This window comes from Miniopterus natalensis, chromosome 15, assembly GCF_054644295.1.
Source record: "Miniopterus natalensis isolate mMinNat1 chromosome 15, mMinNat1.hap1, whole genome shotgun sequence".
NCBI lineage: Eukaryota > Metazoa > Chordata > Mammalia > Chiroptera > Miniopteridae > Miniopterus > Miniopterus natalensis.
In genome coordinates, this window is record NC_142095.1 from 40719931 (window position 1) to 40727481 (window position 7551).

The following is a 7551-nucleotide window of genomic DNA, read 5'->3' on the forward strand; positions in this document are numbered from 1 at the left end:
TGGTGGAGTCTCCACAGCAGTCTGCAAACGTCAGTTTTGCACAAGCCCTAAAGGTGCTCATAGAGCACCATGGGGAACAGTGGTTCAGAGCATGGATCCAAGAGACAAGTCTCTACTGCACCAATCGCTGGCTATGGGAGCCCGGGCAAGTCACTTAACCTCTAAGCCTCGCCTCCTCATTTGTTACACTGTGGAAGTAATAGCACCCACCTGCTACGGCTGTTGTGAAGATGAAAACAATGGGATGACGCATGAAAAGCACGGTGCCCGGTACCAGCACAGAGCAGGCAGATAAGAAATGCACACTAGCTACTAATTGCCATCTGCCCACCCCACGGCTTGAAATAAGGATAATCGTCTTGGGAGCTAACTCAAAGGAGATGACGGTCTACACCTCGTGCCTGGCCGCTCCTCCTAGCTTCACCTGCCACGCCCTTCTCTGCTCTGTCCTAATGTCCATCCTGCTACGGACTCTTTGGCCTGCTCATGACCAAACTTGGTTCCTCCTGCTCCTGGCCCCATTGGGTACCCAGTACTCCCAGTTCCCAGAACCCTAACCTGAGCACCAGGACCACTGCCTGAAGGGAGACCAGGCTGTGATCCATCCACATAGATGTGTGCCCTGGCTCCCTGCAGGACCCCAGCAGGCCAGAGAAGAGACAAAATGATGCTTTTGTCCTTTTGATAAATTAGATCAGGCAGCACCATGGTTTAGATGGCATAATGTGATGCACATCTTTGAAAGTTTCATTACAATGTTCATGTTTAAGTGGCTATACATGGTGAGGTGCTTAAAGGCCCCAGGAGAGACAGCAGGAACACCCAAAGGGAGAGATCTTGGTACAGTGACGTGGGTGATGTGCACTATCATAGGAAGCCTGTGAGCATCGGCAAGAAGGCCTGGAGAAATGAGTGTTTTCTTAGTAAGAAGAGTTCTGGCCTTGGCCAGGTGGCTCAGTTGGTCAGAGCACCGTCCCGACACACCAAGGTTGTGGGTTCAATCCTCAGTCAGGGCACATAAAAGAATCAACCAGTGAATGCATGAATAAGTGGAACAACAAGTTGATGTTTCTCTCTCTCTCTAAAAATCAATTTTAAAAAATTTAAAAGAAAGAATTCTTCTCTACACACTCACACACCCAGCTGGTAACTTTCACCCATTGATTCCTGGCCTACGTTTGGGGTCCTCATAATCTATTTCCCACCACTGATCTTTGACCAGTCAGTGTTTTCAGGCCCCTCTAAGAACCACGCGAGCCCAGCAAATGCTTGGTGTATGAAGAGTGATGACGCTGACAGCTAATATTCTGCACACTTCCTCTGTGCCGGGTGCAGTGCTAACCTTGAAACACTTTGTTCGGCTTGATCTTCTTTGCAGCCCTTTGACGTTGGTACCATCTTCGATTCTTCATCAGCATCTATTTACACATGAAGAAACTCAGCTTTACATAGACAAATAGCTAGTATGTGGCAGAGCTGGACTTTATGAAACAAGAGCCCACCGTCTTCACCTGAGATGTGTTCAAGTGGCTCAAACACTTGGAGCTTGGGTTTCCGCATCTGTACCACCATCTGTGGATTTTTACCAGCCCATCGACCATTAGTCCCAGTTCAGTTCCTGCAGCCCCAGTTTCCTTGGAGTGCTATATATTCCCCAGTCTCAATCCACGTGGGTCAGGGGAGGTAGGGAAGTATTTTGTAAACATGACACAACAAGCACTAAACATAAAGGAAAATTTGACTAAATTAAAATTAATGTTGTTTATCCAAAAACACTAAAGGGGGAGTGGTGGAAGGTGGAGGTGGAAGAGGGCATAGAGGGGATAAATGGTGATGGAAAAAACAAAATAATAAATAAATAAATAAATAAATAAATAAATAAACACTAAAGAAAGTGAAAAGCCACAAACTGGGAGAAGATCTTATCAACACACAAAACTACAAACCATTAAGACATGGACAATTAGAGAAATGACGAAATGACATGAACAGGTATTTCACAGACACGGAAGCACAAATGGCAAATAAACATGGAAAATTTCGCAAGCCCATTAGTCACCGACATGAAGATTAAGATACGAAGAGATAACGTTTCATACCCACTGGGTTAGTAAAAGTCTGACTGTGCCAAGTGTTGGCAAAATCCTGAAGATATGTTCCCTACACTGTCTTCTATAAGGTTCAAGTTTTGCCTTTTACATTAAAGTCTTTATATTGAATGAATGAGGAGGGTGGTGAGACAGTGGTTCAGTTCCCTATTTTTCTGCATGTATAATCATTTGTCATAGCACTTTTTACTGAAATGTCCCTCCTTTCCCCACTGACCTGAAACGTCACCTTTACATAGGCCAGGTTCCCCTAGGTGCCTGGGTTCGTTTCTGTGGTTTCTGTTTCATCAGCGTATCTATCCTACATGAATACATACTGTCCTAATAACTATACCTTAATAAGTCTCCATACCTATTTTTTTCTTCTTCATTGGGAGTATTTTGGCTTTTCTTGGAGACCTTTGTTTTTCCATATAAAGCTTAGAATCAGCTCATTATCTTCTTGAAAAGCCCTGTTGAGATTTTGATTGAAATCGTTTCTGATTTTGAAGGAAGCATTTCTAAATTTCATTATTTACGATGATAATGGCAGTAGGTTTTTTTGGTAGGTGCCTTTTAACGGGTTAAGGAAGTTCTCTTCTTCATTTCCTATGAGTTATCACTATGAGGGACTGTCAAATGTTATTTTTTATTTATTTTATCTTATTTTTCCTTTTTATTGAATTTATTGGGGTGACACTGGTTAACACAATTATACAGGTTTCAGGGATACATTTCTACAATACATCTTCTATACACTGTATTGTGTGTTCACCACCCCAAGTCAAGTCTCAGTCCATCACCATTTATCCCCCCTGTACCTTCCTTTCCATCTTTAATAATGTTTTTGGTCAGTCTATGTTATCTAGTATTAGAACAGCTATGCTAGCTTCCTTTTGGGTTGTATTTGTCAGGTATATAATTTTTCACACATTTACTTTCAACCTTTCCAAATTCCTGTGTTTTAGAAGTACTTCTTGAAATAGTGCCTCTTAGATTTCTAAACAGCCAGTCTGACAATTTCTAACTTTTAACTGATGAGTTTAGTTAATTTACATTTACTGAATTAGTATATCTGGACTTACTTTTACTATCTTTTTTGTGAGAGAGGAGTCTGAGTTTTTTAATACTTCTATTGGGTTGATTGGTGTTTGTTCTTTTATTGACTTATGTTATTCCCCCACCCCCTTACTGGTTTGAAAGTTATATATCTTATTTGTATTATATCAGCAAATACCATTGACATTTTACCACACTTATTTCACAAAGGCTAAAGTTAATATCTGAATCCCCTTCCACACAAATGCAAAACCATTAGAACACTTTAACTCCAATCACCTCTTAATTTATTGTTGCCCAGTATTTTGGTTCTGACTTGTTTAAACCTATACTTTTTTATTATTGCTGTTAACATTATTGTTTTGTATGGAACATTTTGTTTAGATTCACTATATTTACCAATTTCTTCACTCACGATTCCTCCTTGCATTTCAATTCTAAATTCGGTCATTTTTCTTCTTTCTGAAGTGCATCTCAGAAGTTCATTTAGTCATGTCTTCTAGTCATAAATTCATTTTGTTTTTATCAGTACTTTACCCTCATTCTAGAAATGCTGACTATCCAGTATCTTTGATGATATTATTCTACTATCTTTTTGCTTCCAATGTTGCCATCCAGTAATCTGCCCACACCCTAATTCCTTCTTTTGTGAGTAATCTTTAAAAAAAATCTCTAGCTGTTTTCAAGGTCTTTGTTTTTAGTGTTCTGCAGTCTCACTACAATGTTTCTTGGTATTATTTATCCTACTTTATTGTGTTTTTTTAAAATTTTTTCAAATCCTCAACTGATTCCATTGCTTTTCAGAGAAAGTGGAAGGGATCCAGAGAGAGAGAGAAACATCGATATGAGAGACACACATTGATTTGGTGCCTCCTGCATGCGCCCTGACCAGGGGTTGGGGATCAAGCCTGCAACCAAGGTACATGCCCTTGGTCAGAATCGAACCCAGGACCCTTCAGTCCGAGGGCCGATGCTCTAACCACTGAGCAAAACCAGCTAAAGCTATCTTACTTTAGATATGTTATGCTTCCTGTATCTATGGATTCATGTTCTCTTTCTGCCCTGGAAATTCTTACCCATTACTACCTCAAATACAGCCTTTCCTTTTTTATCTTCTTTTCTGATGCCGATTAAATGGGTTATGATCTTCTCAGTCTATCCTCCATATTCCATATATTTTAAAAAATATTTTTCATGTCATATCACTCTGTGCTGCATTCTAAGTAATCTCCTTAGATATGTTTTCCAAATCACTGTCTGGTTAATCATATCTATGAGAATCCTGGGTGCTTTCCCTCAGAAAGCATCCTTGTTTTGTTTATGGTTGGAGTGAAGGAATGCTACCCATCTGAGACCACTTTGGCTCATTAGAGGGTCCTGTTAAGTATGGGACTCTAGGTTCAGCTACTCCAACTTGGGGCTGAATAAGATCTCCCAATATTATTTATGGGTCTGATATATACATTTGGTCTTGGGACAACCCTGCATTTCACATTTATTTGCTTTTCACTGTCCCCTACTCTTATTTTGACATTCATTCAGCCCAGCAACACATGGCAAAGTCTATTTTATCTAGGACAGAGGTGTTTTGAGAAGAAGCATGCTTCAAAATCTCTGGCATACCATATGTTGAGATGCAATTTGAATTTTAAAAGCCGAAAAGTGAGATGATTAAATTTCAGCATGTTTTTGGCATATCCCAAATTATTGAAATGACATGGAACCCAAATTTCCTCCCTAGCTTTTTTTTTTTATTTAAAATTTGGTGGCAAGTTTGGATTTTTGTTTATCTAAATTCTTTTTTTAAATGTCAGAGAACTAGAGCATTCCATTAGAAAACTGCTTCCACATAGATACATGGCACAGACTGACAGCTGTCAGAGGGAAGGGGGTTGGGGGTTTGGGAAACAGGGTGAAAAAGGTGAAGGGAATTAGCAAAAAACAAAAACAAAAAAACCACCATAAATACACATGTATATATGACACACAGATATGGACAGCAGTCTGGCAATAGCCAGAGGGAAACGGGGGTGGGGGGAGGTGGAAATGGGCAACTGGGGGATAAATGGGGATGGAGACTCGACTTTGGGTTGTGAGTGGACAATGCAGTACGCAGATGATATTTTATTGAGTTGTACACTTGAAATCTGGATGGTTTTATTAACCAGTGTCACCCCAATACATTCAATTTAAAAAAAGAAGCCCTAGCTGGTTTGGTTCAGTGGTTCTGGCTCAGGGTAGGTACCTCGGTTGCTCAATCTCTGGTCCTGGTTGGGGCACGTGCGGGAGGCACATCAAAAAACCTCTGAAAAGCAATGGGGGAAAAGTGATCCCTCTAGATCTTTTTTTTAAGTGTGACCCACCTCCATCCTTCTGAGACATTTCCCGCCCTAACTTCAGTTTTAGTCCCCGTGCTTATTTTCTTAGCTCTGATAAAGCAGTCTATGAAGTCTCAAAGCTATTAGGACTCAGGACTAGTTTTCAAGACAGGCTTTGCTTGTAAAAAACAGCTGTCAGAAGTGACAGCTGAGAAGCAATGTAAAGCAATGGAAAAAATATCCTCAAGTGAGGATTAAAAAAAAAAGAAAGAAAATTGCTTCTAGTCTAATATTGTCAGATGAAAGAAAGTTGGGCCGCTGTTTAAGCTCCTATAAATCTTTCTAGATTGCTTCCTCTTGTCCATAAACAGCTAATAAAATGTTTTGTCCCAAGCTGACTACAGTCCAGGTTCTGTATGTAATTAGTACAACAGTCTCCAAATCTACTTATGCCAGTAACTGTGAAACATCATCCCTTTGGTGTGATTATGCACAGTGAAGCCATACAAGCTGCTGGTGCATCTTTTGTTCTAGTTTAATAATCATGTACAGAACTCTGCTAGAAATCCACACCACACCACTTGGTCTCTAGGTTTGTATCTGTCTTTCTCCCTATTTGAAGTGGGACTCTCACTCTAGTAGAGACTCCTGGCATTTCTGGGATCATTTCTAAATATTCTTCTGGTACCCTGGGCAGTAATTTCTCTTGATTTGATAAACTGAACTAATTTAAACTGTTGACTATTCTTTCCTTATCGTTTCTTCCTACCCTGGGCTTAGTTTCTCTCTTTCTGATATTCTAACCTGACCAAATGGAAGCTCTTTCTTCATGAAGATGTACAACAGGAAACCGGTGGCACTGATTTCCCCTGACATCTGTTACCATTACATATGCTCATTCCCTTTTTCATTCATCTTCTTGACCCAAATATGAATTTCATAAATTAAATTCTTCTCCTGCCTTTAGCTTTTCAGTCTCAACCATTCTGAGTATTAGTTTCCCTTGTCTCTTGTTAAAGGTCTAGGTAATCTTTCGGAAATTTCCATAGCCTTCTAACTTATATACGGGCGCTTGGGGAACTGGCCCAGAGCGCTAGTTGTGCGGCCACACTGCTCTACCCAAGCCTTCCCTTTCCTTCCCATCCTCTCTGGCCCAGTGCTGTGCTCAAGTAAATTTCCAGAAAATTAATCAGGACAGTGAGCACGGTAGTTTTAGAGCCTACTACTGGTCCTCGCCCCATGACCACATGCTACATTTTGGCATAGGCTGACTTGTTTTAATATATACTTTTATTACTTAACTCTAGCATTTATCTTTTTTTCAGGTGTGTATAACTCATCCTGTAGGAAGTATGTATCTCATGTATCTTCCACAGCTTAGGTCCTGTACTTAAGCAGGTGCTCGACAAACATTTCATTCAGGAATAAATGATTCTCTTTCCCTTCCGTGTGCCACTGAGGATCCTGGTGTCTCCATGGGAGCCACCGCACCCAGTGTTACGGGTGTTATAAGAACAAGCAGCTGCACCCAAAGTCTCTCTTCTGCCAATATCCCTGATGCCAATATCTGCATCTTTGACCTGGGGCTGAAGAAAGCCCAATCGAACCAGTTCCCACTCTGTGGCCACATGGAGTCCGATGAGCCTCGGCAGCTCTCCTGGGAAGCCCTGGAGGCTGCCCGTATTTGTGCCAACAAGCACAGGGTGAAAAGCTGTGGCAAAGATGGCTTTCACGGCCGAGTGCGGCTCCACGCCTCACCTCGTCCGCATCAGCAAGACGTCCTGCGCTGGGGCTCGCAGGCTCGACAGGTATGAGGGTGCCTTTGGAAAGCCCAGGGCACGGTGGCCAGGGTTCACGATGGCCAAGCCATCACACCCGTCCACACCAAGCTGAGGACCAGGAGCGTGTGACTGAGGCCCTACAGAGCCAAGTTCAAGTTCCCTGGCCACCAGAAGGTCCCCATCTCCAAGAAGTGAGGCTTTGCTACATTTAATGAGAATGTGTTTGAAGACATGGGGGCTGAAAAGCGGCTCATCCCAGATGACTGCGGGGTCAAATACTTCCCTAATCATGGTCCCCTGGACTAA

General features: G+C 41.7%; 1 pseudogene; it reads left to right on the plus strand.

Moving 5' to 3' along the window:
- The first annotated feature begins 380 nt into the window (after window positions 1-380).
- Window positions 381-7551, plus strand: LOC107531453 (large ribosomal subunit protein uL16-like; annotated as a pseudogene).